At 41.2% G+C, this 26,582-nt stretch overlaps 1 protein-coding gene across 1 annotated transcript in view; it reads left to right on the top strand.

Annotated features, from left to right (window-relative positions):
• LOC149262434 (Radical SAM superfamily protein) overlaps positions 1 to 26,582 on the top strand; it is a 164,900-nt gene that overhangs the window by 134,803 nt on the left and 3,515 nt on the right. The window lies entirely within an intron of this gene.

Genomic DNA, 26,582 nt, shown 5'->3' with positions numbered 1-26,582 from the left:
GGAACCAGGGTGATGACCATGGATTGGGGTAGAGCTCATGTATTGGCTTTTGCCCACGTGCTAATTATTTTTGCCCTGACCATCTTTTGCATTTTGTGATACAATTTCCTGTTAAATGTGGCCAATTATGCTTTTTTCTTTTTCTTTTAGCTTCTTCAGCCTCCGGGGCATCATTCTAGACTTGACCCAAGGTGGGGGCAAGGGGATACGGAGGTTGGCCCTATGTGGACCCAGGTGGGAGAAATGATGAATGGGTGGTATAGTGAGTGGAAAGGGAGTAATACATGCGGATAAAGGAGGGGGACCACGCACCCAAAGTCGGGTTTTCCCAAGTAGTACTACTGTTAAATTATGGTATGTTCTATGCTTAGAGCAATTTACTTCAATTTCTTCTTATTAGCCCAATGACAATTTACAGTTTAGCAATTACATTAACGTAAAGTAAAATGTTGATAGAACATAAATAAATCGACAGAAGACAAGCCAAGACAAGAAACACTAGATGTGGTGGCTAGCCAGGGACAAACCCTAATGTGGGAAAACCCTTTGATCAATTCTTCTATATTCTTCAATAATTCAGCAAAGAGAGAGAGATAGTACAATATCACAAATCTGTGATTTTATATCAGCAATAATATAACAGCAACTAGCAAAGTCAAAGCTAGTCAAATAGCTCCAATTTGACCTCAAGTCAACCTTGAAGAACCCGACCCTCAACAACAAACATCAGCAGCCCAAAACAATCCTCGGTCAATGGTCAAAACAGTAGTCAACAAATTAGCAGCCTGCGGTTAGCCCTAATCAGTCAACGCTGGTCAATGTTTTGGTCAACGCAGCACTCAAACAACAATTTGCAGATTAGATATGGTCACGCATTCCCCAACAACCCTGCACCTTGGTCAACGCAGCTCATAAAAGTCAATGTTGCCCAGAAAAATCAACTTTGCCCTAAAACAAAAAATTCGTCCTCCTAGCACGTGTGAGAGAAATTGCTCCTACGCTGGCCCAATAAGATCAGGAGAGAGAAGATGAAGAGATGAGTGATGGTGAAATGAGGCACAATGTCTCCTTCCTTTATATGCAAAGTTGAGGTTAAGTTGGGGGTGTGCCACACACTTTATCTTGCTGGCCGACCTTGACAAATTGTCAAGAAGTACAAATAAATTCATATCTCCATGCATACATGTCGGAATCAGATGATTGTTAGATCAATCCTACACCTCTGAACGAGAGGAATCCAAGAAAGATATCAGTTGCCATAAATAAGATGACCCACATGGAGTTTGGCCCTAGTTGCCAGTTTTGACACTCCCTCTCAACTAGGGAGAACTCCATTTGCTAATCCATTTGTTTGTCGGTACTATTTTTGCCATCAAATGCACTGCCCTGCACTGCTTGGTTCTGCTGAACTATGAAGAAGAAGAAATGATCGAGGATGTATCATACCATCCTCTACTGACCCGAAGTCAGTCCTAGATAAAAGAGAGTGCTCAATAGCGCTCTTACTGACTCGAAGTCAGTCCCAGATAAAAGAGAGTGCTCAATAGCGCTCTTACTGACACGAAGTCAGTCCCAGAGAGTGTCTCATACCACTCTTACTGATCCCAGATCTGTTCCAAAAGAGAGTGAGTTACATCACTCTTACTGATCCCAGATCAGTTCCAAAAGAGAGTGAGTTATATCACTCTTACTGACCTGAAGTCAGTTCTAATTGATCCCAGATCAATGTCATCCTATCATAGGGAGCACGGTAGATACGCGATGCATCCATCGGTACTACTATGGTCCCTATTCTCATTTCCCTTCTCGTTGGCCAAATGAGAGGTACTTCCCATGAGTCCTAGACTGCATGGGTAGGATGCCTCGGCAGGAGAAGGATGAACCACTCATCCTGCCTACAAGTTGCCACTGGGTATCACAGGGGAAGGCTGAACTATTCACCCTGTACACAGCGCACCACTAGGGGAGGGTGAGTCGCCCTATGGTCGCTCGTCGCTCCAAGAAGTACCCCAAGCCCCCCCGGAGCTCTTAGAGCTCAATGCATGCATCATACAGGACCCTCATAAGAGGGTCTCTCAACGACTCCTAGTTGCTCTCCGAAAGTCAAGAATTTGACCTTTCCCAGGGGCTTCGTTAGAATGTCAGCGACTTGCTCATTTGTACCGATATGATGGAGCCTTATTGCTCCTCGCTGTACCATACCCTGGATAAAGTGGTACCTAATATTGATATGCTTGGAACGATCATGAAATACGGGATTCTCGGATAAATGAATCCCACTCTGGTTGTTAGAAAGGATCACGGTAGTATTCAATGTATGTCCAAACAACACACTGAAGAGCTTCCTCAACCAGACAGCGTCACAGGAGGCCATACTTGTAGCAATGTACTTTGCCTCAACAGTGCTCAAGGCAACCGACTTCTGCTTCCTGCTCATCCAGGATATTGAGGTAGAACCCAAAGAGAAACATCACTCGGAAGTGCTCTTTCGATCCACCACATTGACTGCCCAATCAACATCGGAATATCCATGTAGCCTCACATCTCTAGCAGTATATCTCAACCTATGAGTGATTGTGCCCCGAAGATATCTCAGAAGATTCTTGTTACCAATCCAATGTGAGTGATGAGGCTCAACCATATATTGGCTCAACGTGTTGACTGCAAAACATATATCCCGATGGGAGTTCACCAAGAACATCAATGCTCCTATGAGTTGACGATACTCAGTGGCATTTCCCAAAGTAGGTCCGACAACACTACTGCATAACTTCTTGAAGTTAAGCTCCATCGGGGTAGTCACGGGCTTGCAGTCCACCATACCGAATTTCTCCAATATCTTCACCATGTATTTTCCTTGAGATAGGAAAATCTCTCCTGGCTTCTGCCAGACCTCCAGCCCTAGGAAATAGTGCATCAGTCCTAGGTCCTTCATCTCAAATTCAGAAGCCAACTCCCTCTTACTTTTGTGAATGAGAGGGTCTGCACCTTTCAGAAAGAGTTCGTCAACATACAACACCAGTATGAGAGGCTTATCATCATCAACTTTAAAGTAAAGGTTTGGATCGGCTTCACTCCTAGTGAATCCCAGCTTCATCAAGTAGCTATCGATCCTGTCATACCAAGCTCAGGGTGCTTGCTTCAACCCATAGAGGGATTTCTTCAACCTGCATACGTGAGATTCCCGATTATGAATCTCAAACCCCTCGGGTTGTTCCACATAGACTTCTTCTTTAATCGAATCATGCAAAAACGTGGTCTTGACATCCATCTGATGTAAGGTTCCATACTTACGAAGCAACAAGGGCATGATCGAGCGAATGGTGGTGTTTCGGGCAACAAGTGCAAATATTTCGTCATAATCTACACCTTCCTTTTGAGAGAAGCCTCGAGCAACAAAGTGAGCCTTATATTTTTCAGCACTCCCATCAGCTCCATGCTTTATTTTGTAAAGCCACTTTGCGGTGACAACTTTTTTGTCCTGGGGTCTGAGGACCACATCCCAGACATCATTCTTCATGATGGACTCGTATTCCTCATTCATAGCATCCTTCCATACTTGATGCTTCACGACTTCTTCGAACGGTGAAGGCTCATTTTGAATGATGGTGCTCATAATGGTCAAATATCCCTAACACTTGGTCGGCTTCTTACTTTCACGGAAAGTCCCTCTAGGTGCAATGTGTCCTTCAACATCATCAAGTGTCCCCCTAAGCCATGAGGGCCTCTTCCTAGAAGAGTAAGCCTCTTGCGAAGGGGGATCAATAGGATCCATAGGTTCTTCCACATCCGACATTGTCTCATCTTCCTTCTCATCTGGTTTCCTGGTGTTAACTTCTTTCGTTTTCCTTAGAATAGGAAGATTGTCAACCTTGCTAAGAACCATATCTTCGTCAAAGGTGACATCATGACTAATCTCGATTTCCCTTTGACCAACCACATAGATTCTATAGCACTTAGAATTTTTGCTATAGCCCACGAAGATTCCCTTCTTTCCAGATGCACCCTATTTACTCCTTTTCTCTTTCTGCACATGAAAATATACGAGACTTCCAAAAATTCTAAAATGAGAGACATTATGTTTCTTACCAGTGAACATCTCTTCGGGAGTTCTGGAATCCAATGCTTGATGAGGGCATCGGTTTTGAACATATACGGTGGTATTCGCAGCTTTAGCCCATAGAAACTTCGGAAGTCTTTGATCATGGAGCATAACACAAACAACTTCCACAATCGTACGATTCTTCCTTTCCGCCACAACATTCTGTTCAGGAGTGTATGGTGTTGTGGTCTCCTTCTTAATGCCATCCTCTTTTCAAAAGTCATGGAACTCATTGGATTCATACTCAGTCCCATTATCAGTGTTTAAGATCTTGATCTTCTTCTCGGTTTGATTCTCGATCAAGGTTTTGAAGTGACGGAACCAGGAGAACACTCCATCCTTCTTCTTCAAGAAGTATATCCAAGTCTTGCGAGAATAGTCATCTGTAAAAGTGAGATAATATAAATATCCTTCCAAAGAGTTTACAGCATCATACCTGATATGTCAGAGTGAACCAACGACAAAATGTCGGAGGTCTTGCTATGGCTTGAGGGGAACATTAGATTCATACCTGGAGTTCCTTGCCTTCTTGGAGGGTTGACCACTTCCTTGATTTCCGACATTCCTCTTTCCTTTGCCATTGAACCTGCCAATGTTACTTGGGAGCGGGAGCGAAAGCGAGGAGCGGGAGCGAAAACGGGAGCGGGAGCGACATTTTCAGAAGCTCCCGGTTTGGGAGCGAATCCCGGAGCATTTTTTATATAATATATATATTTTTTATATTTTGATACATATATGTCAACAAAAACATGTAGAATAATGAATTAGATATAAAAAACATAAAAAAACATAGATTGAACCATACAACAACAATCGTCTAGAAGTTATAATCTTCATCAACCACGTCCACAAGTTAGTAACATAGTAACATACAACATATTGAGTCTCATGATTCATCAATATTAAAGTTTCAAAATTCAATATATAACATTTATCATCATTGATCACCAAAGTTGTACTTGTAAGCTAAGTGTAACCATTACAACAAATAATATCTAACATGAAATGAAATGTTATAAAATGAAATGAAATGAAACAACTTTCAACTTTCATGAAGCATCATATTTATAATTCATTACTAATGAGTTATAATTGCCAACTTCAAACTTAAATTGTCATATATTGTTTAAAAAAATATCATAATAAATATGAAAGAGTCAATAGTTATAAAAGCTACTAGAAACTAGAAAAGAGAAGTAAATCTATTATCTATTTCTTATGCTTGGGCCTCTTGCCACCACGAGAAATGTCTAATTTTTTAGTCTTGTTGGAAAATCAGGATCTTTGTCATTAATATCACCCTCTAAGCATTAATATCCAGAGGTATCTTTGTCATTACCTCTGTATCTGTAGGGATCTTTGTCATTAATATCACCCTCTAAGCATTAACATAAGATAGAACAAGCATAGCATGTCAAGTCAAGATTTTGTTCGAGTGATGTGCACATTTTTAGGAGCGTCATGATAGAGGAGTTCGAAAAACAATGTCACTAACATCAAGGTACATAGAGGGATTGGTGTTCTTGATTAAATACGAGTTCCATACCCTAATACATGACAAAAGTCAATGGAAACATTGCAATCCCCCAATCCTGAAATCCTGAAAAAACTGATAAGTCTGCTTGATTTTGAATGAAATATAAAATTCTACTTTCTCCATATGAAACCCAATGAGGTCGAAACCACTCTCAAACATCTTGAGTCATTTCATGGTAATGTTAAAAATTTAAGTAAAAGTGACATTCTCCTTAATATTCATTTTCATCCTTTTACCCTTTTACTTTAAGAATTTAACATTACCATGAATAGCATATCAATACTAGGGCCTAGACTTGATCATTAAGCTGCCCCACTCACAAATTATTTGTTTCTTTAAAAAAGAAATTGCATTTCAAACATTACTACAAAAAAAAAATTGCAAAAAAGGCAAAATGCTCCGAAAAGGTAGGGAGCAATTTTTTTTTTAGGGAGCGTGCTCCCAACCCGCTCCCGAGTCGCTCCCGCCCGCAGCGCGGATTGGAAGCGGGATCTTGGGGGGGGGGGGGGGCGCTCCCCCGCAACATAGGAACCTGCTATTCCTTTGATTGTGGTTGGAATTGCCCCGGGAGTGATTTTGATCATCGTCATGAGATGTGTCCTTCCTATTTGGACATTCCCTCGCATAGTGGCCAAATTTATTGCGAGTGAAGCATCTTCCCTTCCTTCTACCTTTCGATCTGGCCTTTCATTTGAATTTAGACCCATAATTATTTCTCCTTTTAGCATGAGAGGAGAAAGCAGTGGGGTTGCTTTTAAATGAAGGCATTTCCTGCTCTTCCATCCTCGTCTCTTCTTGAATGCATCTCGCCATCAATTCCTCAAATCCCGAAATTCGATTATTATTGAGAAGAGTGGTACTAAATACATACCATTTGGATGGGAGCACTCCAAGAGTAGTGATAGTCAGTTCCCTGTTAGCAATGACTTCTCCAATTGATAGGAGGTCATTCTTGATCTCAGTGATCCTTGAGAAGTAGGATTGCATATCCTCGTCTTTGCCCTTCTTAATTTCCTTCACCTTATTCTTGAGGAACAAAACTTGATTTGCATCATTAACTTTAAACAAGCTTACCAGTCTATTGTAGATCTCCTTGGAGGTGTTCAGCTCGGAAACGTAGGCCACCAGGGGCTTGTCAATAGTGTCCCGGATGATTTTCTTCGTTTTGACTTCACCCTTAGTGTACTTGTTCCTTGTAGCAGCCGATGCATTTGATGGAGGCTTCGTAATTCTGCCTCTCACATAGTCCAACACTTTCTGCTCTTCCAATGTCAGAGCAAGAGACATCTTCCATCTGTGATAGTCAGACTTCTCACGGAGCTTGTCTTCGGGGGGCAAGTGTGATGAGGAACCCATAAGTCTTAAGACTTTTTCCAACAGTCTTTGATGATTGCTCTTGCTCTTGCTCTTGCTTGGGCTTTGTCTTCACCTCAGCTCTGATACCATGTTAAATTATGGTATGTTCTATATGCTTAGAGCAATTAACTTCAATTTCTTCTTATTAGCCCAATGACAATTCACAGTTTAGCAATCACATAAACATTAAGTAAAATGCTTGATAGAACATAAATAAATCGACAAAAGACAAGCCAAGACAAGAGACACCAGATGTGGTGGCTAGCTAGGGAAAAACCCCAGTGTGGGGAAACCCTTTGATCAATTCTTCTATATTCTTCAATAATTCAGTAGAGAGAGAGAGAGATAGTACAATATCACAAATCTGTGATTTTATATCAGCAATAATATAACAACAACTAGCAAAGTCAAAGCTAGTCAAACAACTCCAATTTGACCTCAAGTCAACCTTGAAGAACTTGGTCTTCAACAACAAACATCAATAGCCCGAAACAACCCTCAGCCAATGGTCAAAACAGCAGTCAACAAATCAGCAGCCTGCGGTCAGCCCTAACTAGTCAACGTTGGTCAACGCAACACCCAAATAGCAATGTGTAGATCAACGCTTGGTCAACACATTCCCTAGCAGCCCTGCACCTTGGTCAATGCAGCCCAGAAAAGTCAACGCTGCCCTAAAACAGAAAATGTTGCCCTACCAACAGTGCCACTCGTGTCCCTGCCAACGGTGCCAGAAATGTTGCCACTCAAACCAATAGGGGACCTAAAAGTGGTTCTTAAGAGGGCAACTGCTAGGTTAAGGGCAACGATGGAGGCTTTAGTCCACTGTCACCACAGATAAGTCTCCCTGCTCTTTACGGACTTTCACCGAAAGGAGGAGTCCCGGTGCTGTAGGGATCACTTGTAAAGTATATGTGAATGGATAGGTTGAAAGTGACCTTGGAAACCCTTTCCCAAGGATGGAGTGAAGAATGGAGCTTGCTTGCTCTTTAAGTAAGTGACTTGGTCCTCCAGGGGTAAGGGGTGAGGATTGTAGGGTTGAGAGAGAAGGAATAGGCTTATAGACGAGGTTCTCAATCCCTATAATCCTTGGGAAACTTGGATTCCCAAATGGTCCTTGACAAATAATCCTTATTGGGAAGTGGGACCACACAGGTCCAAGTGGACCCAGTCCAGGTTCGGGGATGGAATGTAGCAACCAATGATGTTCCTATGTTGGACAAGGTGAAAGGAAAGGACCAAACAAGAATATTTACTTGAAAAGGTTGAATTGATCCTGTTGAGGTCTACCCTTAGGGATGCCTAGGCAAAATTCGATCCTAGAGCTAGGGCTTGGGATTCCTGGAGATTCCACTGTTAGAATTGCCTCAAATTTGGAGGAGAGGGAGGGGACCCACCAACGCAGTAGCCTGTAGGAGATAAACAATTTTCCTTTGGCCAATTCCTTGGAAATTGATGCCCTAGGTGACCTAATGGTGCTAGACCTAGGGAAAAAGGGGAAAAGGTTAAAAAGAGGGTTAAAATGATCATCTTTTTGAGGGATCAGTGTCTAATTCACTTGGGGATATGGAGTCAAGTATGATGTTGAGTAAGAACTTGGTTTCTTGATCAAGGAGGCCCAGAAATTCAACTTCATCGAATGTGGAGAGAAAGAAAAGAAAAGTGACCTTCAAGCATTTATACTTCAAAGCAAATGATGCAAGATTATCGAGACAAATAATCTCTAGGACATTTCATTCATATAACATTGGACCATACATTAAATTAGCTAAAATATGCTTAATTCCACATTTCAATTATGCAGCAACAAGAATAGCAACATCAAAATTTACTTACAGCGTTATAGAATATATCCAACCAACATTTCGTTTGCAAGACAAAGCTCCAAGACAAGAAAAATAGCCCAAATCCATACATCAAAATTCATCCATCTCCAAAAAATATCCTCCAAGCTAAAAATGCGAAGTTCTCTATGATTAAAGAGATCCCAAGTCAAGTGATCATCCAAATGAATGTCTCTAACATCAATATATAGCCTCGTAAGGAGTTCAAATTTGCGTATGGGCATACATTAACCCTTAATGATAAAATAATGTGCAAATAAAACCCCTATTGGTGACAAGCCCACCAAACTAGCTTACAAGTGTAAAAATAAGCCTCACAAGGGGCCAAATAATAATATGTACATGTCATGGGGCCCTCCAAAGGCCTAATAATGTCTTGAAGTGCCATACTAAGGAATAAATGCCTCTAAATGTGATGGACAAGGGGGTGGCCCCTTGTTCTCCAAGTAGTAGACTTGTGGTGCTCCCAGTGGCTCTGAGGGCACATAAATGATCCCATGGGTCTCCTTATGAATCAAAGATGCCTGTAGATCCTCTGCAATGGTCTGAGTGGTGGAATGAATGCTTCTTATACATCGTACCAGTCCTGCGACACCTACCAAGAATGTGGGGCTCCTGTGGGGGCCTGCTGGGCATAATGTACCAAGCATATCACCATCATCCCAAAAGTAGATCACTAGTAGTCTCTGAGCATTGATGAAGATTCGTGGAGTGTTGTCTGCTATTGTGGAGGCCAATAGCTCTCTATGCACACCCTATATGTGCCAATGTAGACCTTTGGGGGGTTAGGATCCCGTATAGGGAGACCAAACCCAAATGGAAAACCACCTGTAATTTTGCATAAGATCCAATGCGTCCCCTAGGCTTCCAGTACAACCAGTCATTAAAATAATCGGGTAGAAGTGTTTACAAATCATGCATAACAAAGTGGGCACTTCATAATGGCATGGCCTTTCGTAGTGGGCTTTGGCATGTGCTAGTGTCTCCAAGCTCCAAAGGGGGTTAACCAAATACCTTATTAGGTGGTTTAAGCCCATAAAGGGGATAGTATGTCCAAGGTACATCCCTTTAATGGGGGTGGCTAGTGATAGATAAGTGGAATGGAATTGGGAATGAGAGGGGCAACCCTGGGCCACATATTGGGGCATAGGGGTAGTTGGATAAAGGGAAGCCCACACCTGGGTATGTAATGTGTAGGAGGGAGCAATTGTGGTACACGAGGTGCCCCGACCTTGATTTTTCCACCCTTCTTTATATGCCTTTTGCCTTTTATGAATTTTCTTTCATTAACTGCTTGGGGCTCAAAGGACAAGAGCATGATGTGTAAGATATAATAGTAATTACCCCCTTTTAGGTAGGGCGGTTCATTTCCTTCTAGGGGTTGGGACAATCATGGGTTCCTGAATGATAAAGGAGGCTCATCTAGGGCCTATGGAACCAGGGTGATGACCATGGATTGGGGTAGAGCTCATGTATTGACTTTTGCCCATGTGCTAATTATTTTTGCCCCGACCATCTTTTGCATTTTGTGGTACAATTTCTTGTTAAATGTGGCCAATTATGCTTTTTTCTTTTTCTTTTAGCTGCTTCAACCTCTGGGGCATCATTCTAGGCCTAACCCAAGGTGGGGGCAAGGGGATAGGGAGGCTTGCCCTATGTGGATCCAGAATGGAAATGTGGACCTAGGTGGGAGAAATGATGAATGGGGTTATAGTGAGTGGAAAGGGAGTAATATATGCCGATAAATGAGCGGGACCACTTACCCAAAGTCGGGTTTTCCCAAGTAGTACACCCTAGAACCAAATGGTTGATAAAGGAGATCTCACGGGACTAAGATCCAAGGGTAACATCCGAAAGAGATCAAGGGGACAAGAGCACAAACTAAGCCCACCCTTTCTGCCACATCGCCCCATCAATCCATACGCAAAAGTATCCATGAGAAGTAAACCCAATACTCAATTACCAAATGACAATACATACCTATAGATTCAGGAGGCCCACCTTCAAACATACAATCAATACAAGTGGGTGAGGGACCACATGGCTGGCTCTGGTGGCAGAGAAATGACACAACGAGCTTACAGGAGGCTGTTGGCCGTCGACTGAGGTCCATCATGGAGAAAACTTTCTCCTGGGGATATCACCCGCGGAGTGGTGGGTAACATCTGGGTTCAACTGGGACATGATCTCTCTCGAAGTGGACGAGGTTGCTCGAAAGGGAGGTCAGAAGAACTCCAACAATCTCTTGGTCACCGTAGACCTGTTATTTGCACATGTCAAAGATCAAAGCCATGGGGCAACATGTTTTTCACGGTGTCTTATGATCACCCATGCTTAATGTTAGCCCATAAACCAACAAGAAATAAAATATGCAATTTTTTTTTTTAAACCTAAATCTAATCTATCATGAGAAACATCATATGCGGTTAGTTCTAATGAGGAAAATCAGCATGCAATGCATCCTACCCTAACATGCATATAGTAATGTTAATACTAAGTGTAATCATAAAGCCAGTGCAACCAACATATCATCACATCAATATACATGTCTGCCAGTATGATTACTCATGTAGCAACCCCCAAATCGAATGAGGACATAGTCACATGGCGGATGAGGCGGGTGGGAGGTAGGAAAATATGATCTCCATTCGAGGTAGAGGGAGGTCCTAGGAGAAAGAAAACTGGTCATTCTAGAGGTCCAGGGCTCCCCTTTTAGGTACAAAATGGAGGAATGAATGCTCACTCTCGAGAACTCCTCATCACAATCACTGCTTGTAATATCATGCTTTGAGGATGTCACATGGTTGTGATGAGAGGGGAACGAAGGGTGAGAGAAAGGAGTGCAACAAATAGGTCTCTCAATGTGATGGTCACAACGGGGAGGGGAGGTCGCGGAGTGATCATAATCCTGATGATGGGTCAAAGGGGATAAAGTATATTCAATGAAGGGTTCCTCCTTGACACCATATTCAGAAAGGGGAAAGGGGCATTGTCACTGAAGGTCATATCAAAAGAGACGAGGAAATTACTTGAGGGAGACTCAAGGTGATGAACAAGAGGGGAAGGCAAAGGGGAGGGCGAAGTGTCATATTTGATGGGATTTCCTTCTCCACAATTTAGAGGCTCAAGTGATTTGAATACATAGCCATGAGGTGGGTAGGTGGGAGCCTCATTGCTTTCCTCATTATAAGCATCAAAGATTGGGCTTTCATTAAAAGGAGAATCAATCATTTCCAACTGTCCTTCTTCATGCAAGGGAAAATAATAATACTCTTTCCCAAAGGTATCGATGGATATGTCATTGCAAGTAATGTTCGGGATAAAGGAAGAACCAATCTCAATCTCATCTTCCCTGTCAGTATCATAAATTGGAGCACAATCAAATTGGGGCCCAACAATTTCCCACTTCTCCTTTTTAATGAGGAAATAATCTCCAATGTCACTTTCCAAGGAGCTTATGGGATCACCTTCCTCAAGGTTTTCAAAAGGGGATTCATCAAGAGTGATATCCTTGAGAAAGGTAAAGTCAGTCTCAACCCTACTTTCCGTAACTTCATTCTCCTCAACAAATGTACTCTCAAAATCATCCTGTCCATCCTGCAGCCCCGATGAGGACTCATCTTCCTGCTCATCACCGAGATCCTCAAGGTCATCTTCATCTTGGTTGGTCGATAAGCGGGACCTCTCTTCTTCTCTCTTCTCTTGAAGAACAATGGCTAAGGTATTTGTTACATGATTTTGGTAGTGTGCTTCTAGGAGGAGAGTGTTAGTAGGGTTCTCCTTATATTCACATTTCATCATATGAAGCTTTACTTCTTCATAATATAAGCAAGAGAAAACTTCATTAGAATTATATTCCCTTGCTACGTCCCTGCATGATCGACTATATTCATCCATTCTTTCTTGCATGACTTGGAGGCTCTTAGGATCCACCTCTTTGTCATCCCATAGGAGGTATTCCTGTTCATATTAATGAGGTTATCCAAAATATTCACGACACAAATTATGTGAGCAAGGTCAAGGAGATGACTAGGATCCTCTTCGTACGCACACCTTACTATGTCAAGTTGTACTTGTGACCTATAAAACCTGAGCATGAATTCCATATCCATGCTCTCCAACATATTTTGAAAAGTTCGTGCATGTTTGACAACTTTCTTTTGCAACTCTTGAATCTCTTGGTTATTGAGTTTTTCAAATATAGGACCAAGAGAAATCTCCATCCTCTATGATTTTTCATATTAAGATTATAATGGAGTCGCCAGGGTGAATTGAGGTGCCTTGATAGATGCTTGCTTCACCCTACAAGCATTAACTTCAAAACTCAATGAAGAACTAGGGCTTCGTTCTTCCAGTGGAGTTACCAATAATGATATGTCAATATGTCGTACGAGGAACAAAACACACGTATCATGTTCCTGACAACGATGCCAGAAATGTTACCACTCAAACCAGCAGGGGACCGAAAAGGGGTTCCTAAGGGGGCAACGGTGGAGGTTTAGCCCACTGTCACCATAGATAAGTCTCCCTGCTCTTTATGGACTTTCACCGATGGGAGGAGTCCCGGTAGTGTAGGGATCACTTGTAAAGTATATGTGAATGGATAGGTGGAAAGTGACCCTGGAAACCCTTTCCCAAGGATGGCGTAAAGAGTGGAACTTGCTTGCTCTTTAAGCAAGGGACTTGGTCCTCCAGGGGTAAGGGGTGAGGATTGGAGGGTTGAGGGAGAAGGAATATGCTTATAGACGAGGTTCTCAATCCCTATAATCCTTGGGAAACTTGGATTCACAAATGGTCCTTGACAAATAATCTTTATTGAGAAGTGGGACCACAGAGGGCCAAGTGAACCCAGTCCAGGTCCGGGGATGGAATGTAGCAACCAATGATGTTCCTATCCTGGACAAGGTGAAAGGAAAGGACCAGACAAGAATATTTACTTGAAAAGGTTGAATTGATCATGTTGAGGTCTAGCCTTGGGGATGCCTAGGCAAAATTCGATCGTAGAGCTAGGGTTTGGGATTCTCGGAGATTCCACAGTTAGAATTGCCTTAGTTTTGGAGGAGAGGGAGGGGACCCACCAACGCAGTAGCCTGTAGGAGATCGAAAATTTTCCTTGGGTCAATTCCCGGGAAATTGATGCCCTAGGTGACCTAATGGGGCTAGACCTAGGGAAAACGCTGAACAAGGTAAAAAGAGTGTTAAAATGATGACCTTTTTGAGTGATCAGTGCCTAATTCACTTGGGGATATGGAGTCAAGGATGATGGTGAGTAAGAACTTGGTTTCTTGATCAAGGAGGCCCAGAAAGTGAACTTCATCGAATGTGGAGAGAAAGGAAAAAAAGTGACGTTCAAACATTTATACTTCAAAGCAAATGATGCAAGATTATCGAGACAAATAATCTCTAGGACATTCCATTCATATAACATTGGCCCATACATTAAATTAGCTAAAACATGCTTAATTCCACATTTCAATTATGCAACAACTAGCCCTAATTTTAGTAGTATGCAGCAACAAGAATAGTAATGTCAAAATTTACTTACAACGTTATAGAATATATCCAACCAACATTTCGTTTGCAAGACAAAGCTCCAAGACAAGAAAAATAGCCCAAATCCATACGTCCAAATTCATCCATCTCCAAAAAATATCCTCCAAGGAAAAAAATTGAAGTTCTCTATGATTAGAGAGATCCCAAGTCAAGTGATCATCCAAATGAATGTATCTAACATCAATATATAGCCTCCTAAGTAGTTCGAATTAGCCTATGGGCCTACATTAGCCCCCAGTGATAAAATAATGTGCAAATAAAACCCCTATTGGTGACAAGCCCACCAAACTAGCTTACGAGTGTAAAAATAAGCCTCATAAGGGGCCAAATAATAATATGTACATGTCGTGAGGCCCTCCAAAGGCCTAATAATGTCCTGAAGTGCTATATTGAGGAATAAATTCGTCAGAATATGATCTACAAGGGGGTGGCTCCTTGTTCTCCAAGTAGTAGACCTGTGGTGCTCTTAGTGGGTTTGAGGGCACATAAATGACCCCATGGGTCTCCCTATGAATTAGAGATGCCTGTAGATCCTCTGCAAGGGTTCGAGTGGCGGAATGAATGCTGCCAATACATTGTACAAGTCCTGGGACACTTGCCAAGAGTATGGGGCTCTTGTGGGGACTTACTGGGCATAATGTACCAATCATATCACCATCATCCCAAAAGTGGATCGCTAGTAGTCTCTGAGCATCTATGAAGATCCGTGAAGTGTTGTCTGCTGCTGTGGAGGCCAATGACTCTCTATGCGCATCGTATATGTGCCAATGTAGACCTCTGGGGTTTAGGATCCTGTATAGGGAGACCAAACCCAAATGGAAACCACCTGTAATCCTGCATAAGATCCAATGCGTTCCCGAGGCTTCTAGTACAACCAATCATTAAAATAATCGGGTAAAAGAGTTTACAAATCATGGATAACAAAGTGGGCACTTCATAATGGCATGCCCTTCCGTAGTGGGCTTTGGCATGTGCTAGTGTTTCCAAGCTCCAAAGGGGGTTAACCAAGTACCTTGTTAGGTGGCTTCAGCCCTTTAAGGGGACAGTATGTCCAAGGTACATCCCTCTAATGGGGGCGACAAGCGATAAATAAGTGGAATGGAATAGGGAATAAGAGGGGCAACCCGGGGCCACATATTGGGGCATAGGGGTAGTTGGATAAGGGGAAGCCCACACCTGCGTATGTAATGTGTAGGAGGGAGCAATCGTGGTACACGAGGTGCCCCAACCTTGATTTTTCCACCCTTCTTTATATGCCTTTTGTCTTCTATGAATTTTCTTTCATTAATTGCTCGGGGCTCAAAGGACTAGAGCATGATGTGTGAGATATAGCAGTGGTTACCCCCTTTTAGGTAGGGCAGTTCATTGCTCTCCAAGGGTTGGGACAATCATGGGTTCTTGAATGATAAAGGAGGCTCATCTAGGCCCTATGGAACTAGGGTGATGACCATGGATTGGGGTAGGTTTCATGTATTGGCTTTTGCCCACATGCTAATTATTTTTGCCCCGACCATATTTTGCTTTTTGTGGTACAATTTCTTGTTAAATGTGGCCAATTATGCTTTTTTCTTATTCTTTTAGCTGCATCAACCTCCGGGGCATCATTTTAGGCCTGACCCAAGTGGGGGCAAGGGGATAGGGAGGTTGGCCCTATGTGGACCCAGGTGGGAGAAATGATGAATGAGGGTATAGTGAGTGGAAAGGGAGTAATATATGCAGATAAAGGAGCGGGACCACGCATTCAAAATTGAGTTTTACCAAGTAGTACCACCCTAGAACCCAATGGTCAATAAAGGAGATCCCACAGGACTAAGATCCAAGTGTAACATCCAAAAGAGATCAAGGGGACAATAGCACAAACTAAGCCCACCCTTTCCGCCAAATCCCCCCATCAATCCATACCCAGAAGTATCCATGAGAAGTAAATCCAATACTCAATTACCAAATGATAGGACATACCTTTAGATTCAGGAGGCCCACCTTCTAACATACAATCAATACAGGTGGGTGAGGGACCACATGGTTGGCTCAGATGGCAAAGAAATGGCACAACCAGCTAGCAAGAGAATGCTGGCTGCCGGTTGAGGTCCATCATGGAGAAAAATTTCTCCTTTGGATATCACCCTCAAAGTGGTGGGTAACAGGCCCAAAGAATAAAAAAATAATTTAAAACACCCCAAGGATAGCAAATGGAAAGGAAAACTTCAATTTGACTTCAAGGAAAGGAGCCATACTTAAAACTATTTTCTAAGCCCAAAAAATCAAAAACAAAAATTTAATTCCTAATTTTTTATTTTTGTTATTTTTTTAGAACTTAGAAAAAAAGTTAACACCCTTCAAAAACATTTTAGATTATCTTTTTTTTTAACTAAATTACTAAAATTGATCTTTTACTATAATCTTAGTTTCTTATTTGAATTAGTTTTGCTTAGCTTTTAAGTTAAATATCTCTAGATTTTAAGAAATTAGCTTGGAATTTTTTAAAGAATTTTGATAAACTTAGTGTTGTAATTTCACATGCTTTAATCTATTTTTTTTACATTGCATTTTGAGGACTTAGTTTATTTTGAATTTCACATTTGGGCTTGTCATTGAATTCAATTTAAGTGAAATGTCCCCAATTTTTGGATTGCCTTATGGTTAGATTAGGATGGATTTCCAAAGCTTATTTTAGCCAGGTTACCAGAGCAGGATTATATTATTGGTGGGCTTGAAGGGTTTTGAGGAGTTTTGTGGGGGCAGACTGGGACCTCTTGTCATGTTTCATCATCGGGATCAATGTCGCACAATTCGATCTTGGTTCAGCTGCATTCTGACGATTTCTGTAAAACAATGTTATTAACGGGCATATTTGAATAAATTACGCTTAAGGTGTTGTTTCGGGTTGATTACCTGGAGAAACACCTTACAATAATAGCTCATTGAAATTAGGGCAAAAAAATCTATAGGGCAAGATGATGGAAAGGAGCTTTGGGTGGCCAGTGTGATCATGGAGGTGAATTAAGCATTTTCCGAGGTTAAAAGTGGCTTTAATTAGTTAATAAAAGTCACTTTATTAAATGAATGAAGGAAAATGTTTTTATTATTTAATTAGAGGGAAAGATAAAACGAGTGGCAAAAGAGTCAAGTGAGTTATAAAAAAGGGAAATGAGGGGGGTCTCTCCTAATTCTTGGATTTGCTCACTTGAGGAAAAGAAATTTGAAGAACTCTCGAGGAAGAGTCTAGGGTTTATGAAAACTCTTAGTCTGGTTTACTACTTTTGGTGTTGAAACTATACACCCTAGCTAGTTTGGGAGCGGAATCACTTAGATTTTGCCATTGTGATTCAAAGAAGAAAAGATGGTAGAGCTGAAGTAAGTGTTTAAAGTGTTATTAGTGGATATCAAACTCTGATTTTGTGTATTCGATAAATCTTCTTTTAGGTGGAGTTACCAAACCAAATATGGGGCCTAGTTGTTGAGGAAAGGGGGACGACTTACCATTGTTAAAGTGGCCAAGTTATATTGAGTTTTGCTGTTTGAGTTACTTGATATTTGTGCCAAATTTCCCACTACTGAAGAGGCTGAATTGCTACTGTTAGACAGGCCGAGTTTCTCTTTATTTTCTGAGCTGGGACTATCATTTCAAGGGCTGAACGTGAGTCCTTGTTGAAGAATGTAACTAGTGTCGGTTTTCATAATTGAATTCGAGTCATGTATCTATCAAAAGAAAAGAAAAATTATTTTTTATTGACTTATTAAAGCATGGGTTTCATGCTTGGGTCAATGGTCAATAGGTCATAGCACCCATTGAGTGCTCTAGGATTTTTTGTCGAGTCAAAGTCAAATTTATATGTAAGAAACCCTTCTTGGTTTCATGATGTCAAAGAAAGAAATTTATTTTGTCATGTCAAACCTTCTATCTATTAAGTTGGGCGGCCTCAAGCTCTCCTCTAAATCTGCTACAACTTCATTTTTATAAGTCGGCTCAAAGTACAGTGGAAAACCAATATATATACCCAAGTAAACTCGACCAAATGGAAAAGTAGTAAAGAAGTTCAGACAAAATTGCAGGACAGCGAAGTTAGGAAATTTGGATCATCTACATGACTGAAATATTGGGCGACTACAGGACCGAGGTATCATAATACATATTATTGCAGGACAAAATTGCTATTGCAGAGTAGAGGTCGAATTGCAGAGAGGACTGTATTCATACTTGGTCAGCTTGATGGATGGAGGGGTAAAACTCTGTGTCAAAGGTCTTGGTTGTCTTACTTTGATATGAATCTACTAAGGAAGAGTTTGACTGGGTTTTCCCCTCCATAGGGCTTTTGCCCTCGCTGAGTGCCTACATTTGGTGTCTCTTTGTTTTTATGGTTTTGATAGCTGTTTGATGAACAAAGAAATAATAACTATAAGAAGAAGAAGAAGAATTTAATTAAGAAATCACAAGCATCTATCAAAATTAAAGAGAAATCAATATAATAGAAGACTTGATCTCATTGCCCTAGATTTCTCAACAGTCCTTTTGCTGGCCAAGTACATCTCTTCTTGCTGGCAGAGAGCTGATAACCAAGAGGAGGGTCAAGTACTGTTATTTCAGAGGGTCGAGCCCATTCTTACATGCTGGACGAGTGCTGGGGGATACCATGAACCTGTGACTGAGTTTCCCCACTAAATGTGCAGAGATTACCACTGTTGAAGAGACCACGAACTACCCAACTTGCTGGCTGAGTGAAGCCAAGTGCATTTACAGTCAATCTGGAGGCTGCATATGAAAGAGGAGGTCGATTTGTAGCTGGTTTAGAGGTTGGTACAAACAGTCTTTGCATGCATTGATATTTCTATGTGAAAGCGGATGAGCTACAGTCATCTTGAAGCCTATTTCTCTTAATATTGTATTGCTGGAACCACATCATAAAGCCCTTAATGTATTGAAGTTCACATTGCTAAGTTATTACCAGGTTCCTCTATTCCTTTTGGTTACTGTGTATTCTGGTGCCATGTTAGTGAAATGACAGTTTATGTTCAAGTTATGGTTATGCAGACTTGTATGGGCAATATATGAATTTATGGGTTTAGTTTTAAGCACATAATATTGTCCCAAAGAATTTCTTTGGCATGTGTTAGCCATTGTGTATGTCTATTTGAATTTAAAACCAAGAAAGTGCACCTACAACCAAGTACACACAAATTGTTTGACAAAATGCCACACTGAAAAACTTAGAATATGCTCAGAAAATTAAAGGGAAAATTTGAGATATTCCCAAGGGGTATCCTACAGTGGTATCAGAGCATTGTTTTGGACAACTGTGTGGTTTAAAGGGCATATTATAACAAGGAAAAATGCTTCCAATTCAAGTCTGTTTGCCCAAAATTTTGAAGATTATGACAAAACCTTCGCAAAGATTATAGAGCACATGGAAGCATGGGTATCATCAAAGGCAGCAAATGAAAAAAGGAGTAGCAGTTCCAAAGATGAAAAATTAGCTAAGGACCAGGAAGCAAGGATTGAAGGGAGCACAAAGGAGAATAATAGTTCAAATAAAGAATAAGAGAAGGGTATTAACTCATACAGAGGAGGAAACTCTTGTAGTTGAAGGTGAAGACCATGACCAAACCTCTCAGGATGAATTGGGAACAATCATACTTGTTGAAGGTGAAGCTCGCACAGATTCACTCCAACAGGTTGGTACAAGGGTTTGGGATGAAGGAGAGTAAAAAATTGCTACAGAATGTATGTCATCACTGAGTGAAATTTTGAGTTAGATGATGAATAGAAACAAAATCATGAGGCTACGACAATTGATGATGATTCCCAAGAGGTGTGCAAAGATGATAACACACAAGTAGTCAACGGTGCAAACCCAAACCCATTAGTAACTTCTTTTATGAAATAGATGTTGCTCATAAGCCTACTTGTGCCCACAACTTGGAAAACCAATTGAAGATTATGGCAGCCACGAGGCATTATGATGATACACAAGTATTGGTGGCAGATTATTGTTGGAGAAGTGCAGTGACACATGACAGTTTGGGAGGAGAGCCTTCACTTGCAGATTTTCAGACTCTCAGAAAGGCATTGGTAGAGATGAAATCTAACTACCTACACCTCCTTTCAGACAGAAATCACCTACTCATGCTTGTTGAGATATATCATGATGCGCTAGTAGGGAAAGACAAGGAAGTTGACAGGCTTACTCATGAGCTTGCGATTTCCTAGGAGTCCCTGAAGAGCACTTAGATGACACTTTAAGAAGCATAGTTGCAGGTTGAGCAGCGTTGTATGGAGTTGAGTTATGTGCGTTCTTCATCCTCCATAGTAGATAGTCAGTTAACTATGGCAACCATCACACAAGAGGATGTTAGGGGCACTCATGATTTGATAGAGTTGCCTTCTATGATAGTTGAGCACGAGGAGCACCCAAATGCACTGACACTTGTAGATAGGTATGTCCCAGAGGTTTATGATTATGCACCCATGGGATGTGGAGATAGGTATATTTCAGACAAGGATACATCCATCTGGGATCTAGGTTTAGTTGACACGATTGGAGTGGGTACTGCAAGCCGAAGTTAGCATTGGGATCCAGGTGGGGTTTTCCATCATATACCAGAGGTGCAGGATGACTATGGCATTGGTGGGATGGTTGACCTAGTGACCAAGCACACACATTCTTTAGGACAGTTCCAATCAACACTAGTGGCTAATTAGTTTATGAGTAGACTTAGGGAGACGTCTTGGCAGATTGTCTATGTGCAGGGTTGTAGGCAGGAGTCATTCAGATGGGAGGGCATTGGTATGCCACCAAGCAGGGCATTGTATGGAGATGATGCTCTTCCATTGATGTATTGGGCACAGGAGTCATCGAGGATCAACACAACGGTGAGATCTCCCTTAGCATGTGAGGAGTTATGTCGCTCAGGTCTACCGAGATAGATGAGGAGATACAACTCACATCATAATGGGTTCACTAGCAGAGTGGCAGATACATTAGCACATGTGGGATACCAGATGATACAAGGTGGTACGATAGTAGGCATTAGTATCTAGTGGTGCACAAAGATATGGTGCAGAGTACAGTGTTATGCAGAGGAGTGTGGGGATATGTGGCTATATGCAGTAGTGTATGCTATTGCACAATAGGAATTTGGAGTGTTGCCTCCAGAGAAATCTCTTGATAGAGACGTCAGGCATACCATTGGGTTTAGCTTATCCAGTATTGATGAGGGCACAAATGAGCATCTTTTGATCATACCCCTGGGGAATCACATGCCTATCTCTCCTCCTTATTTCTTACAGTCACAGAGGATTTGGTTGTTGTCCCTTGATGCTTTCGTCATTAGTAGCGGGACGCGGGACACAATGCATCAAGAGAGATATTGTTAAATAATGAATCCATACAGGTGAGGATAGTTTTAAATAGAGGAGGAATGACCTGTTATAGAGTTTTATGAACCCAACGTTTCAGACTACCAAGTGAGTCCATCATCAGGGGATGCGACAATAGATATTCTAGAGATATTCATCAAGAGAGATACTTCCTAGCTGTGGCATATGGTTAGGGCGTGAGTTGGCAGATGCAGGCTTGGGGATGGCCCAATCTACCGCAGAGATAGCATATGTTTTGACCCTGAGCTCACACATAGGGAGATGCATGACACATTTTTGGCAGGACATTCTGAGGTATTACATGAGCATGTGCAACCGGTAGTAGACCTCTCTTATAGGAGGGTGTTTAGACTCCATACAATATCGGGGTGCATCATCAGGAGATGGGATAATAGATTTATCTGCGTGATTTGGCAGGAGCAGGGAGGTTTAGCATGCACCTAGTTGATTATTGATACATGGCACTCATGTATTGGTTGCATACATGGATTAGAGATGAGGCATCGATGGGTTCCAACATCTCTCCGTACTACACAGCAACAACCAGTAGGTGTAGGGAGTTGTGAACACTCGATTTGGTTAGGGGATCTAGGGATCTAATTGATTGATGGATCAGTCCTCTTCTTGATGAGTAGGGTTATGATAGTGGGTGGTTTAGTTCATTCTTGGGTTGACACATTGAGGATTACAGAGGTCTTCAGTATGTGACAATACAAATTTTCCCTGTTGTTGCTCAGGATTAGGTCGAGTTATACATTGGTAGACTCTAACCTCGTTGAGATGCATTGGCAGGATGTGCTTCATGGTTGTGGTTTTGGACCTTCAGATGTTTTGTCACAAGGTTCTAGGTGAGGAGGATTCAATGTGAGTGCAGTGGGCAGTTATTTATGATCAAAGTGGTGTAGCAAAAACATGGCAGTCCCTTTTCAAGATTAGCATGGGACCCTATCATTACAGGCCTTGGCAGTTCAACCATTGTTATGGATGAGCTAGTTTTTGTAGGGGGACTTCACTCATATCTTCTATTGGGCCTCAGTTTTGCAGAAAGCATTTCACTTACTGATTCGTTGATATTTTGGAGCGCCTCACTAGTATGGTAGAGTGATCAACAGGAGGAGGTCATGGTTAGTTCATGTGGAGGAGGACCCTTCTCAGTAGGAGTTGGATTGTATCTTATCGAGTTCACTCTTGAGGTATATGAAATTGGTTTTCCGATAAAGCAACTTCTTGAGGAGATGGCTGGGATTTTGCATTTTCGAGGTGCTTTACTCATTGGTAGTATGCAGAGGGTCTCTTGTGTCCATGCCTTGTTGGGGAGTGAGTGGAGCGAGGAATGCTTCACGATGATCAAGATGGTTTGGGACCCTGGTATTAGTTTGGACTAGCTTGTGGAGTGGAAACATCCAATGACATTGCTTGAGGACAAGCAATTTTGGGGAGGGTAGACTGTAATGTCCCCAATTTTTGGATTGCATTATGGTGAGATTACGAGGGATTTCCAGAGCTTATGTTAGCCAAGTCGCAGGACCAGGATTATATTATTAGTGGGCCCGAAGAGTTTTGAGAAGTTTTATAGGGGGCGACTGGGATCGCTTGCCATTTTTCATCACCAAGATCAGTTTTACACATTTCGATTTTGGTTCCGCTGCATTCCAACAATTTCTGTAAAATGGATTTATTAATGGGCATATTTTAATTAATTACGCTTAAGGTGTTGTTTCGGGCTGATTACTTGGAGAAACACCTTAGTGTAATAGCTTGTTGGAATCGGGGTGAAAATATCTATAGGGTAGGATGATGAAAAGGGGCTTTGGGTGGCTGGTGTGATCATGGAGGTGAATTAAGCATTTTTCGGGGTTAAAAGTGGCTTTAATTAGTTAATAAAAGTCACTTTATTAAATAAAGGAAAAAAAAGTGCTTTTATTATTTAATTGGAGGGAAAAGGTAAAAAGGGTGGCAAAAGAGTCAAGTGAGTTATAAAAAATGGAAATGAGGGGGTCTCTCCTCATTCTTGCATTTGCTCACTTGAGAAAAAGAAATTTGGAGAACTCTTGAGGAAGAGTCTAGGGTTTTTGGAAACCCTCAATCTGGTTTGCTAGTTTCGGTGTTGAAACAATACACCCTAGCCAGTTTGGGAGAAGGATCACTCAAATTTCGCCATTGTGCTTCAAAAGAGAAAATATGGCAGAGTTGGAGTAAGACTGTAAGTCTTCAAAGTGTTATCAATTGATTTCAAGTTTTGATTTTGTGTATTACTGTATTCTAAATATCTTCTTTCAGGTGGAGTTGCCAAGCCAAATTTGGGGCTGAGTTGTTGAGCAAAGGGGTCTAAGTTACCATTATTAAAGTGGCCCAGTTATCCTGCGTTTTGCTGGCCGAGTTGCTTGATATTTGTGCCGAATTCCCCATTACTGAAGAGGTTGTGTTGCTACTGTTAGACAGGGCGAGTTTCTCTTTATTTTCCGAGCTAGGAGTGTCATTTCAAGGGCTGAACGTGAGTCCTCTTTCTGGCCGAGTACATATCTTCTTGCTGGCAGAGAGCTGATAACAAAAAGGAGGGTCAAGTATTGTGGTTTCAGAGGGCTGAGCCCATTCTTACATGCTGGACGAGTGCTGGGAGATACCACGAGCCTGTGACTGAGTTTGCCCACTGAATGTGCAGAGATTACCACTGTTGAAGAGACCACGAACTGCCCAACTTGCCGGCTGACTGAAAGCCAAGTGTGTTTACAGTCAATCTGGAGGCTGAATATGAAAGAGGAGGTCAATTTGTAGCTAGTTTAGAGGCTGCTACATACAGTCTTTGCATGGGCTGATATTTCTATGTGAAAGGGGATGAGCTACAGTCATCTTGAAGCCTATTTATCTTAATATTGTATTGTTGGAACCACGTCATAATTCCCTCAATGTGTTGAAGTTCACATTGCTGAGTTATTACCAGGTTCCTCTACTCCTTTTGCTCACTGTGTATTCTTGTGCCATGTTAATAAAATGACAATTTATGTTCAAGTTATGGGTATGCAGACTTGTATGGGTGATATATGAATTTCTTGGTTTAGTTCTAAGCACATAATATTGTTCTGAAGTATTTCTTTGGCATGTGTTACCCACTGTGCATGTTCATTTAAATTTAAAACCAAGAAAATGCACCTACAGCCAAGTACACACAAACTGTTTGACAAAATGCCACACTGAAAAACTCAGAATATACTCAGAAAATTAAAGGGAAAATTTGAGATATTCCTAATGGGTATCTTACACTAAATAATATATTTACTTCTCATGGATTAAATGGAATTTCATGTCATATAGCTTAGCATAATCTTATTCAAATATTTTGCATTTTATATGCTTGTTGTCCATTATTTTAATGAGTACTTTTTTGAATTTTATTATGGCTGAAATATGTTACTAAATGTTTTCTTTAGCATTTTTATAATTCTGATTTTATTGCAAAAATTTACTTTATTTTAGCATTAAAACAAATGAAAATCTGAAGTGTATATCTCTCTATTGCAATTTTCTTTCATGCACTTTAATTTCTGATTATTTATCTTTGCACATTTATTTACAATGCAAGTTGTGATGGATATGAATATTTCCCTGGGCAAGACTATTAGACAATTTTAGGCTAGAAGACGTTTTCTAACATCTCTAAATAAAATTGCTATCTGTCGTTGGGCATTTAAAACTGTGGTTTTGGAAACATACACGCAGGGATACTTGAGACTCAGGATGCTACTCATTGAACTTAAGGCTCAACTTGGGTTTCCAGGTAACCCCCTATTGGTACCCATCCAAACAATATTGCACTGAACAGACCTGAACATGGGCTTTACTTCCACATACTTTGAGTATATCAGAATTCCCCCTAGGTAACCTGAAACCATCCATTTGGCCATCGGGCTATTACAGTGCACTGAAAACAACGTTAGGGAAGATTAACTCTCTGGTATTGTGGTGATCGGGTAGTATGGCCAAGGCTATGGTCTATCCTCTTTGGTTGATGCTTTAAGAGATTGGACCAACTACTATTGTTTGAACCATGTCAGTGTTTTTGAGAGCTGTAGCACAAAGCACACCTTTCGATTGAAAGCCATTTTTTCCTGTTTTGTGTCTTGGCCAAGACACTTTCATTATACAAGTACTTGCATATGCATGACCTTGGAAACAATGCTTAAGGGTTAATATTTTTACTCATACATATTGAACTTTACCATTTGAGGCATTTGAATCAATGAATCTTTTGGTTAACCCCATTCATATAATCAAATCCTGGCCTCCTTCAATCACTTGTATTAAAGCATAGGCTTAGGATTTAGTTTAGGGAGTCCCCCCCCAAGTAGGAAGCCATCTTCCGAGACCTAGAAGTGAGAGGTAGGGCTGTCAAGGAGAGAGTAGGCAGCTTTCCTGCTGTGCCCTTAGGTCTTCCCCTTGAAGAGGTTGGGGCTTTTCCTCTAAGTGGAATCCAAGAGATAACACCTTGTAAAAGGCTTCAACTCTGCAAGATATACTTGCAAATTCAGTGCTAATAATTACAAAACCAAAAGAATTGGGAGAATAATAGAGGTTAATCACATTTGGGCTACATCTGTTATGTATATAACATAACATCATTTAATAAATATAATAAACCTAGAGGATAGAGCCTAGGACATTAGATTTAGATGTTATTATTATAAGGTGCAACAACTTTATGTTGTTGCCATGGGGCATATAAATGCCCAATTCATTCATGCTTGTAACCATCAATCATTCCTATTCATATATTTAATTCATATTGGAAAATTTCCTTTACATGCTCAATGTCTTTTCTTA

The sequence above is a fragment of the Pinus tabuliformis genome, chromosome 6, assembly GCF_031772625.1.
Source record: "Pinus tabuliformis cultivar Carrire ecotype Pingquan chromosome 6, CPIR1, whole genome shotgun sequence".
NCBI lineage: Eukaryota > Viridiplantae > Streptophyta > Pinopsida > Pinales > Pinaceae > Pinus > Pinus tabuliformis.
The sequence above is the reverse complement of the archived record's forward strand: the minus strand, read 5'-3'. Positions and strand labels throughout refer to the sequence as shown.